Source organism: Dipodomys ordii, unplaced genomic scaffold (assembly GCF_000151885.1).
Source record: "Dipodomys ordii isolate 6190 unplaced genomic scaffold, Dord_2.0 Scaffold16, whole genome shotgun sequence".
NCBI lineage: Eukaryota > Metazoa > Chordata > Mammalia > Rodentia > Heteromyidae > Dipodomys > Dipodomys ordii.
Genome location: NW_012267232.1, coordinates 7,750,006 through 7,762,984, shown reverse-complemented (window position 1 = coordinate 7,762,984; position 12,979 = coordinate 7,750,006).

Sequence of the window (12,979 nt, the reverse complement as noted above, 5' to 3'; positions counted from 1 at the left end):
GGCATTTTGTATATGGGAATTGTGAAATAATTAAATTTTTATTTAATTATCATAATATATCATACATAAATATATACTTTGTATATAATATATCACAATATTATATAAACATAATAATAGTGATATATAATATAATAAAAACAATACGATGTATTGTTATATAATAAATATGATATAATAATGTAAAATAATATAAGTATATAATATATAAACAGATATTAAATTTAATTGTATATCAGATACTATATATGATTAAATAAATAGTATCTTATTATCACACACATATATAGATAAATAGATATATACATACATACATACATAGATCAAGATAGATAGCAGATACTATATTTTTCACCGCCAATTATTCTCAGGCTTATCCAGTATCAATGTCAATGAAAACCAAAGCATGTTTGATCTTCAATAGTCATTGTAAATGGCTGAATAAAAGCAAAACCCATGATATGATCTGACTATCCCACTACTGTGTGTAGATACAAAGTACATTGCTGAAGAGCCATCCTTACTTCCTTGTTCACTACAGCACTACTCTCAACAGCCAAGATACGGCAACAATCAAGTGTGCCTCAACTAATGAATGGATAAAGAAAATGTGTACATACATAGAATGGAATACCATAAGAACATAAAAACAAGAGATGACTGTCATCTGAAACCACATGGATGAAACTGGAGATTACTAAGTTAATTGAAATCAGCCAAGCACAGAAAGACACTATTACATGACCACGATTATAAATCGAAGTTTAAAAACTTGATAATATAGAAGTTAAGTGGAATGTCATGTCTTCCAGAATCTGGAGTATAAGCGTGGTGGAAAGAACATAGGAAAGTGAATGATAGTTAAATAGGACCAAAGGTTCTTGGGATCCTACTACACAGTGGAGACAATATATAATGATAATATATTCTGTATTTTCAAAAGCTAAATGATAAGAAAAAGATGTATTTGAAGAGATGGGTATGGTAACTAAAACATTTAAATATTTCAAAATACATAGTATGTATATAAATATCAGAGTTTCATGAAACATATAAATCCAGGTTTTTCTGTGTCACCTAAAAATAATTTTTTTTTGTCAGTTGGGGGACTTGAACTCTTGGCCTGGGTGCTGTGCCTCAGCTCTTCAGATCCAGATTAGCATTCTACCACTGGAGCCACAGCACCATTTCTGGTTTTCTAAGGTTTATTGGAGATAAGAGTCTCAAGGACTTTCCTGCCCAGGTGGGCTTTGAACCATAATCCTAAAATTTCAACCTCCTAAGAAGCTAAGATTACAGGCATGAGCCACCTGTGTATGGTTTGTTTTTAATGGAAAAAGAAGCATTCTTATAAATAGAGCCATCACTTAATGACTTGAGAAGAAAACCAAGAATTTGTGTGTGCAAGGGGAAATTGGACATGGAGAACAAAAAGTAGTAAAAGGAATGTTGCAGACTTTCTGTTTGCTGTAACAGTTCCCATGAAAGCCAACTTTCAGTTATAGAACTAAGAAGAAATATGTGTAATGGGCTTGATGGGCTCTAATCCATCATTTGATAAAAATTAATTTTATTGTAAAGGTGATGTACAGAGTGGTTACAGTTACATGCATTAGGTAGTGAGTAGATTTCTTGTCAAACTTTTTACCCTCTCCCTCATTTTTCACACTTTCCCTTCCCTCAACCCCCTCAAGTTATACTGTTCATTTCCAACATATTGTCTTATGAGTATCACTGTGGAATTGATTTTCCTTTTGTCCTTCATCTCACCATTTTGTTTTGCCCCTTCCCTTCCCTAATTCAGATAAACATATACACAATACACCAGGTGCCAATAGGGGATAAGCCATAGGAAAAAACAAAAAAAAAAAAGAAATCACATAGTACATTAAAATAATAACAAGAAAAAAAATCTCTTGTTTCCATAAGTGAAATAAGCCAGACCCAAAGAAACATAGATCCCATTGTTTCTCTCATTTGTAATTATTAGTATATGTCTAGGATAGTCCTAGCAGATGAGCAGAATAGCTTAATAGTTATAACCATATATGATGATACTAAGCAAAATGAGCTCAACTCTATGGTTTTCCTATACATCTAACATTTATCTTATGGTTCATCAGACTTCATCAGGTAAGATGTAAGCTTTAGTGATAACCACTCTTTCCTCTATGCTGCTTTTTTGATACTGTAGATTTATTTCCCTAACTAGAGCACTCATAAGTTATAGCTGAAAATAGGGGAAATACAGTCTATTATCAACTTCTCTAAAATTTGCTTCAAGATAAATGAAGGTTTTGTGAAAAGGTCACACAAAATGGGTGCCAGTCATTCTGATAGTAGTGTCTCAGAATATTTCAGTACAACACCCTGATTGCAACCAAGTCTGTATTAACTACATTCCATCGATGGGAAATGTCTTACCACTGTGAAAACACAATGAGCAATCAGCTTCTGTGATGATGTGTGGGTGCCTACAAGATAGCTCATTTGTAATTACCACAAACAATTGTTATTACACTGCCAAAATTACATTGGCCCTTCTTGCTAGTTAAGCTCATAAATATCTTTGGCTTTCTGGAGAAAGAATCCTGTGAACACATTATCATGGAATGTTGACAAAGAATCCAGATTGCGACCTAAACTGTACAGAATACAAATGAAAGCTTCCATATCTGATTATGCCTGGAAGAAAAAGGAGCCTGTTGTATGATGCATATCAATGAATCAAAGTATTGAAAACATAAAACAATTTCAACTGGTTAAGTGCCAAATCAGATTGTAGAAACACAAAATGCAGTGAGAGAAGCATGTTTAATTAGAAAATTAATGTCATGAGTTTGAAGCTGGAGGCAAGATGCACATTTCTTCAAAATTCTTGGACTCCATTGCTGAAATGTGAGTGCCTTGGCATTTCATATTCATATGAGCATATGAATTTATCTTCTCAATATTTACCACAGGCACTGATTATTTCTTATTTGATTTCTACCAAAATATGCATTTGGCAGAAATGGGTGCTGTTCCTTTTGTAAATATATACAATAAATACACTAATTCCAACATATGATATATGTATATTTAGAAACACGGTGGGAGGATTTCTGCTATTTGAGACTGTAGATGCTTCACTGGTGTTTCAGAATTAGACTTTAATAATTGTGAAAAATGACAAAAGCTGGTCATTTTGTCATTAATCAGGAACATTGTTTCTTCTTTTCCTTACTTTTAAGTTTTCTCCTTTAACAATACCCATAGAAGAAAAGGTACAACAGTAGAACCAACTACCATTAATTGATCTTGTAGTTGAAACAGAATTTTAGAAGCTGTGTGATCTTGAAGAAGCCTCCCATTTTTACACAACACAAGTGAGTTTTAAAGACATCAAATAATAAAACTTAAATCCAGAGCTTATACTTTTTATCACTTTGCAAGACTCCCACCCTAGAACTTCTACCCTAGGAAATGTTAATTGCAGTAACTAGTCATATATCTATTTTTGTAATGTTGAGCTAGTTGGTCTATACCATGTATTTATTGCAGTCTACCTATTTTCCAGATGGCAAGATCCCATGAATATAGTGAACAAGATGAAATGATTTGGTCCTTCATGAGCTTAAAGGCCAGTACCATAGAACTCCAAATTATTTATTTCTTTGCTTACTCTCTTTTTTTGCCTTATTAACTAATTTGCTAAACATATATCAATGAACATCTATCATGTAACAAGTCCTATGCTACAGAAATAAAATATAAGGTGAAGTCCTGCTTGTTCAAAAGTTTCAAATTCCTAGTATCTCAGGATGATGAATAAGGTAGTGGCACAGTGCATGCTGTGCTAGAGGGATGCAAAGACCATGACAGAAGGACTCCTCATAGAGCTGTTCAGGGACAGATAAGGGAGCTGAGGCTTGAACAGTGAAAGACAAATCTAGGGAGAAGAGAGCATTGATAGGTTGTTTCAGACAGAATAAGTAATACATGCAGATATATTGAGACAAGAGAGAAAAGAGTGGTTTGAATAGTGAGGCCAGGAGTAGGATGCGTAAGAAAGAGAGGCAGAAGTCTTGAGGAAATTTTGTGCCACGATAGGGAATTTGTCCTTAAAATGACAGGGACAGTTGATTAATATTGCCGAGGAGACAGATATGATCAGCTCTGCATCATTGCAGTCACCACAGAGACCAGATTAGATGCAAAGAATGAGGCATGTATTCCAGGCAGACTGGAATTCTAAAAAAAGGAACAAGATCTATTGCAATTAGACCAAGAATTAGGGTTTAAAGACATTTCCATTACTTTATCGTTCATGTCATTTCACTGGGCTTAGAACACACATAGATAAACACAATTTGACATGGCAATAAATCAAGCAAATGTTGAAACTACATATGACAATGCTGATTACATTTATCCACCTAATATTTATGTGTATTATGTTCCATTGTGTCTGAATTTTAAAATGAAAACTATAAAATCCATTGTTTATTTTCTTATACACCTTGAATGAAACTAATATTACTTTCTATTGTTTGAGTAGAATAAAAAAGCTTTGGAAACAATTATATTGTATGAAGATTTAAATTTATAATTAGAGCATTATCTTACATTAAAATGGTGAGAGAAAACTTGAAGCATTGTTTAAATAATATGAAATATCACATCTTAATTGAAAAAATTTATGGAAAATCAGATGTTTATCATAGCTCTATGAAATTACCTCATTATTCTGATGTATTTAGTAAGTTTATTTCTCTGACTTCATGAAAAAATAAGAAATCTACAGAAGGGCCTAATTATTTTACCAAATATCCATACAGTCAACAGTCTCTTATCATTATTAGATGATTCTACTTTGGGGCTGCCTGAAGTTAACCAGGATGGGCAAACTCTTCCTTTACTTGTGTTCACATATGGAACTAAAGTGCAGGTAATAAGACAACAGTATGGAAAAAATAAGAAAAGGCGCTCTCAGAGCAAGATGTGTGCTTATTAAAAATTAAAGGGTGTATATTTAGAAGGCAGCCAACTTGGGATATTCAGATAAAAACCTCTGAGGGAGAGGAGCAGTGAAAATTGAGGAGGAAAACTCCCAGGAAAGTATCACAGGAAAGTAGCAATATTTCCATTCTGTGTAGAGAAGAGGAAAGCCTCAGCCTTCTTAAAGACAAAATGTCGATATGGGCAGAGCACAGAATTGTGGAAAAATACGGACTGGAAATATGGGGAAGGGGCAGGTGATTCTGGAGACTGAAAACTGAACAAGACCATAGAGGAACTCTGTGCTTAATTTTGTTCTCATTGCAACATAAACCATTTGCAAGAAGAAAACATTACTTAGTGTGGATCATTTCTGTCTCTCTAGATACATATACTGGTCTACTGCTGGGCTTCAGATTTAACTAAGATTAAGTGACAACCAAACCTCAGAAGTTTGGTCAGCCCTGAGCTGACACTGTGACCTGCAATCTGAACAGGTTACAGATGAACTGGAAGTAACTTCCAGTATAAGTGGAACTTATTTTTGCACCAAATAACGTGCACTTAAATGTACACTTTATTTTCAACTACATTTCTCTCTGTGTGTGCACATGTGTATATGCACACACACATGTCCAATTTATTTTAACATGGTGGATTTTTGTTTCATTATTTTACTCTGAAAGCAGCTCCCAAAAATCTACTAATTAAATTCATAACACTACAAAAGGCCTGTTGAAAGATGTGGAAAGAGGAAAAAAAGTTGGCTTCCATTTTAGTTTCTTATGTGTAGCTAGGCTTGCCTGTCAAAGGGTAATAGCTGCTGCATTGTGAAATGCAGAGGAGCTTGATGAGAAGCAGGACTCAAATTCCACCCAGGTCTTCGCCTCCTTAGGGAGACTTCTGTCCCTACTTTCAGGACAGCTGCCGCACATTGAATGTTAATAATAATGAGTTCAGTCACGTCCTAGGCAGGGAGCACTTAGCCAGCATGGAAGACCTTCATAACCATTTTGCTGTCTCCCTAGAAGTGTACACCTGGCCAACCATGTCATTCTCCTACTCTCCCCACCCCCACATAGATTTATCTTTTCCTGCCAGTGATTATAGACCTTGCCTCAGAGGAAAGGCAGCCTGGGGAAGACATGATTTTGGTCCCTTTTATCTTTGCTCTAGATCACAGTATGGGACTCTCGCTCTTGCACAGGGATACAGGTGGGAAAAGTTGTTGATATTCTTCAAGTATAGCTCAGTCAGAAAATGGCAGCAATCATGAAATCAAGCATGTCATGATTACTTTATTATAACTAGGTGACAAGTTCCCATTTATCTTGTGACACTAAACTGATAAAATGGATCCATTGTCTATAGTCTGAGTTTAGCAACTTTAGAAATTATAATCAAACTGTTATTAAAAAGATGTGAAGACAAATTTTGCCTATTATTTCTCTTATATTTAAAAATATATAAATGCAAGAAATGTGTATATATTTGTCTCTATATATACATGAATATATAATGTATGTATGATATATTGTATATCTGAACCAAAAACAGTAATACTAGCTACTGGAGGGGAAAAGATCAGGATGTTTGTTGGTTCATGTCCAGCTGGACCAAAAAGTGAACTCAATGCTATTGCAGTAAACAAGCCAGGTATGGTATTTTTTCTTACTTTATTTTTTTTTAAACTTTTTTGGTGGTATTGGAGTTTGAACTCTGGGCTTCATGCTTGCTAGATAGATCCTCTATCACTTGAGCCATACTCTACCTATTTTGTTTTGCTATTTATTTTTAGAGCCCAATGTTTTTGTTCAGGAATGGTCTGCACCACGATCCTCATGCTTACATCCTCATTGTAGCTATGAATATAGATATGAACTACTATATTGGATATTGTTTTTAAATTAATTTACTTTGTTGCTATTATAGAGCTGATGTACAAAGAGATCACAATTACATGAGACAGGTATTGAGTACATTTCCTTTCATATCGTGTTTTCTGTTTCCTCTCCCAGTCCCTGCCTCCCTCCTATTAATATCCAGTGAGCTCCACTGCTGTACTTTTTCACCCTTTTTCCCTTGAGTTCTGTAACATCCCCCAACCTTCCCAAAGATAGACATGGAACTATTAATAAAGAAGACAGAATAACCAAAAAATCAAAACAAAAAATAAAACATCTTTTGTTTCTATATCTTGTATTCTGTTCATATTTTATATCAGTATAAAGAGACACTTAGGCATTGTGCCTTTGTGTTTCTCTCCTAAGAGTTTCTTCTTTTGGTCTCCCTGTGAGTATCTAGAATCTTGTGCAATTTGTCATATCCTGATGCATTTTAGATCTAACTTCCACATATCAGAGAGAACATGTGCCATTTTTCTCTTAAAATAATTTGTTCTAGTTCTATCCATTTCCCTGCAAATGACATTATTTTATTCTTTATAATGGCTGTGTACAATTCTATTGTGTATAGATACCACCTTGTTTTAGATCCACTTATAAACTGTGATGAGGTCATTTTTGTCTCATCAACTTTTCTCCTGGGCTAGCCTTGAAATGTGATTCTCCCTAGTTCTACCTCCCAAGCTGAGATGATAGGAATGATCCACCACATCTGAGCTAAAATTCATTCTTAAGCAGCACAGTGAATTTGAAAGGATGTTGTATATCATCTCCCTGAATAGTATATCATGAGTTATATGGAATAAAGACTGTATTTCATGTATTGATTGTTATTGTTTGAAAATAATAATTTTAGGAAAACTGGATGTATAATATAGAGTATAATAATTACAATAATTATTGCATTTAATTGGGGATATTTTTCTGTCTCATGAGGTCAAGATTACTTATACTACTTTATTTAAAATATTTTTTAAAATGTACTACACTAGAAATTTGGAGTGACTATGAAATGCTTCAATAGGAAATCCAGACTTGGAGTTCTACATCTCTACCTGATGGTAGAGTACTTGCTTAGCATGTATCAAGGCCTTAAGTTCCATCACCAGCACTGAGAAAGACATCATGATTGCCAGATATAGTCAGTCAGGATATCATTGTTTGATCATATTCTGAGTTTGATCCCTCCTCTGTGTTAATAAAATGATAATTTTTTTAAAAAAGTGAAGCAAAAAGTACTCAGATGTAAAGCAGCAATACATCACCTAGGCATCTTTAGCTGAGAAAAAGTACTGAATACAATTCTGTGCAGAAAACAGAAATTGGAATTTTAAAAGGGGAGCTGAGGGCATAGATAAAGTTGGTAAGGGTCCAGAAGGTGATTTTTGTTGTTGTTGTTGTTATTCTATGAGTCTTGTGGGTGCCATTTAATCCATTGTTCCACATTGAAGACTGCACCTCCTTTCCATCAGGAAACCTCTAAGTGTGATCAGAGAGAACTGGTAGCATTCATGGGTGGGGACTCAGGAAATACAAAAGCTCATGCTTTGGAATGTCTCTGCATTCTTCTCTTTCAGAGACTTTCACCTTTTCTTGTGGCAGAGTTATTTCCCAGAAATTTTATCCCCCACCCCAAACCAGAAACACCCTTCCATACCTTATATAAAAAAACATTTACATGATAAGAATTCAACACTTTGTTTTCATATACTGATACATTTTTAATTCTCATAGAATAGTTAAAAATCTTTTTGATCTGAGAACACGATGTTACTTCTCCTTAGTCTTTGAAAGAAAATGCATCCCTAAGTTTTAAATGTAAGTAAGATGTTGTATGCAGTTTTTTTAAAAAGATATGATATATTTTGTTGCTGATAGAGAATTAAGGAATTTGTCCTGGGTCACACACATCAGTAGAAAATATGGGATCCCATATTTTGATGTTCAATTAAAACCAGTAAAGCGTGTTCTCTCCCAAATGGTTTCGACTAAGATGTAATAAATGCATTCCCCACCTCATGCACAAGCTCAATTTTGATGAAGTTAATTTTCTTTACTACATTAAATCCTCGATAAGTGATGGAAGTCATTGCGCTCTGATAGCAGTTCAGTAGTTTATGTCAGTGATCACAGGCCAGTTCCTAGTATTAATGTGTGTACATGATGACAGTTGTCAGGGAAATTAATATGAATGAGTTACCCTGGCTGGAAAACACAGGATAAAGGCCAAGCATAAGCAACTATGAACAATGAATTCTATCCAACTTCCGTGTGTCATACATGCCTTCCTGTTGGAATTAAAACACCCCAGCAAGTGGAAAGATTTCATTGTCATTACATATTATATATTTAGAAAACTGAAAAGTTTAAATCTAGATGGTTAGAGGCCTTTCATACCTCATAGTACATGCTTCAGTCAATGCAAGAATTCACTTGGCCAAGCTACTTAAATGTCAGGAACAAAGGGCAATTGACAGCACTTTGAAACACAGTTTTTGGATGCCAATAGACGACCTGGTATACACACCTCATAGACGCGCACAATATCAGACACCAAGTACAGAATAAAACCTTCCTCATGTTAATGTTAGGAAAGCAAATTTCCAAGCACAGACATACACTCATGTGCACGCACATACATAAAGGATAGATATGCAGGAATTTGCCGAAGTCTACTCTTTATACAGCTACTATGTGGAGTTGGAATTCCATTTGGAAATTCCACAGAGAACCCTCCCATGTGGAATTTCAGAAGTTAATTGTCCTGGAGGTCCATAAGAAGAGTTGTCTCTGTGACAACCCAAGAGAAAGGGTAAATTAGTTAGGACCCAAGGTCTCTGGGCAACATCTTGGCCTAGCAATCCAAAACCCATGCAAAACAGACACTGTTATATTTTGTCTCTGCATATCCCCAACACCTTCTAGTTATGATACTTTCCCAGGGCATCAGTAAGAGCATTTGTAGAAGGAACAGGATCAGTAATTAACAACCAACTGGAATATTGTGAGACACAGCTAATAAAGTATCATCTTCCAGAATACCTCATTATAACTGAGGAATCTAATCAGAGCTCAGTCCAGGGTATAAAACCCATGGATGGGCCCCCCTTCCCCCCCTTCCCACACACACAAGAGAGACAGAGACAAAGACAGAGAGATAGAACACCATACTTCTCTTCTGAGTAAAGCCCTTCACATTCACTCTCCACTCTCCTAGAATTCCTGAGAAAATAAATTGAAAAGGCCACAGTGGCAGTAGCAGCAGACCCTGGATCCGTAATACTAGCAAGCATTGTATGCTGCTGATCTCTAACACTAAATAGTTATTGCCTCCTGCTAGGCTGTAACCCTAGTAAGTATTGCTTGCTACTGAGCTGCAACCCTAGTGGTCTCTGTTGTTCTTCTCAGGTCAGAGGGCTGTGTGGGCTAGCTCACAGCCACCAAGAGCAGAAAATTCCATATAATAGGCGCCATTGCTTCCATAAATGTTTTTAAAGTTCTACAATATCTAAAGTATGCTTTATGGAAGCAATATCCTCATGACTTAAGGATTGCTTATATTATTTCTGCCTTCCAGTATTCTAAAATGTCAACAACCTTTCCATTCATCAGTAATTTATCTGCCATCTATAGAGAGCCATAGTGTGTGCTCATGTACTCTGGCTGAACAAGGCACAGAAGAGGACATTTGGGGTTGGAGCTGAGGAGAACCATCAGGAGGCTGAATTGTTGCAAAGTGGCTTTCTGGAAAAAGCTTTCAAATTCATAGGTGCACCAAACATTTTCCTTTGAAAAGCTAATTTTGTTTACCCAGAATGTCTTTGCTGTTTTCCTGGTACAATTTTCATTATTTCAATACAAATTCATACGACAATGATGCCATTTTTAGTGATGTGATGCTTTAACTGGACTGCCTGTGAATTGTTTTAATGTGAGGTCTACAAAACATTTAGGTGTTATTCATTTGGGGAGGGGAGAGGTATCTAATTTTTTTAATTGTAAAGGTGATATGCAGAGGGGTTACAATTAAATAAGTAAGGTAATAAGTACTTTTTTGTCTAATAATGTTACCCCCTCCCTCATTTTTCCCTCTTTCCCTCCCCTCTTGGCTACTCTTCCCCCAAGTTGTAAAGTTGATTTCCAACATAGTGTCTTCTGAGTATTGCCATTGCATTGGTTCACCCTTTATCCTTTGTCTCACCTTTTTGTGATCCCCCTTCCTTCCCCCAAATCAGATATATGTATATACAGAGCACCAAAATAAAAAACGGTGACAACAGAAGATAAATCAAAGGAGGGGAAAAAAACAAAAGAAAAAAGAAATAACTTCACACAGCACATTGAAAAACCCTCTTCCATATTTTGGAGTTCATATCTACTAGCAACATTTTATATGGTCATATAATGGTACATAGCTATTGAGTTATTAGACATATACTAATTGTTACAAATAAGGGAAACCACATAGCCTATGCTTTTTGGGTCTGGCTTACTCTAGTTAATATGATTTTTTTCAAGTCTTTCCATTTCCTCACAAGTGGGGAGATGCCATTCTTTCTGATGGAAGCAAAGAATTCTATTGGGTATATTCACCACATTTTCTTGATCCATTCAACTACTGAGAGACATTTGGGTTGATTCTATATCTTAATGATGGTAAATATTGTAGCTTTAGTGTGGCCTTGTTTGTGATTATTTAGGTAAATGCCCCAGAGTGAAATTACTGGGTCATAAAGGAGCTCAAAAAATAACACCTCAAAACAACGAAACAACCTCCCCATTAATTAGTGGGCTAAAGACTTAAAGACAGACTTCTCTGAATAAGTAATAAGAACGGCCAGTAGATACATGAAGAAATATTCAATATGTCTCACCATAAAAGAAATGCAAATTAAAACAACATTGATATTTCACCTCACCCTAGTCAGAATGGGTGGTCATTAGCAAGAAAATTAATAATGGCAGATACTGGCATTGATATGGTCAAAAAGGAATGTTACCACACTGTTGGTGAGAATATGAACTAGTTTAACCACTCTGGAAAGCAGCATGGATACTTCTCAAAAGTCTAAACATAGAGCTATCCATTTTTTAAGACATTTAGAACTCTGACTCTATGCTATTTAAATCATTATCTTCAAAGTTACACTACAGTTTCTCTTATACCTCAAAAGTAGAGTCTAGAGTGTGCCTATGTCTCATGCTGTATTCTTAACTACTTAAGAGGCTGATAACTAAAGATGAAGGTTAGAAGCCAGACCTGGTAGGAAAGTTAATAAGACTCTTATCTCCAATTGACCACCAAAAAGCTCGAAGTGGAGCCATTACTCAAGTGATAGAATGTTAGCCTTGAGTAAACAAAGCTCAGTGACTAGGCACTGAGTTCAAGCCCCAGCGCCAACACTGAAATATAAATATATAAAGAAAAAAGGAGAAAAAAGGAAGTGGCACTGTGGCTCAAGTGGTAGAGTGCTCGCCTTGAACTGAAGAGCTCAGGGACAGCACCCAAGCCCAGAATTCAAGCCCCACAACTGACCAAAAAGAACGAAAAAAAAGAGAGAGAAGGAGAAAAAAGTAAACAATCTATCTATGACTGAGACTGTGGAGTATTTTAGTCATTTTCAAATTCTAGGAGATTTATCAGTTGACAACCACTGGAAGACAGCACTTGGAAACCCACTTCGCAAGCTTCAGCCTTTTCTCTAGCTTTGTATAACCAGAAAACTAGGGCAAGGAAGGGAAAGTTATGCATAGTTAAAACAGCCCCAAGTCATAGGTATGGCTGGTTAACTATTTTCTCAGTCCTTATAATTTGTAACTTTGTTCCTGAGAAGTCGCAATCACTTATCTCTTGGGGAAACAGGAGCAGAGTAATCAGTTGCTGCAAGGAATTCTGTCCTGAGCTTTTGGCCACTCTCTGCGGACAGTTTTTTTGCTACAAGATGATAAGATGACATGGTTTGTCTAAGGGCAGTCTGCTTTTGGTCCACAAGATGCTCATTCTTAAATCTTTCCCTTCCTGGAGCCCAAGGTAATTACTGCCAGATAGCATGGCTCTAATCAAGAGGCACAGATTCATAGTGTGAAGTCTGTGA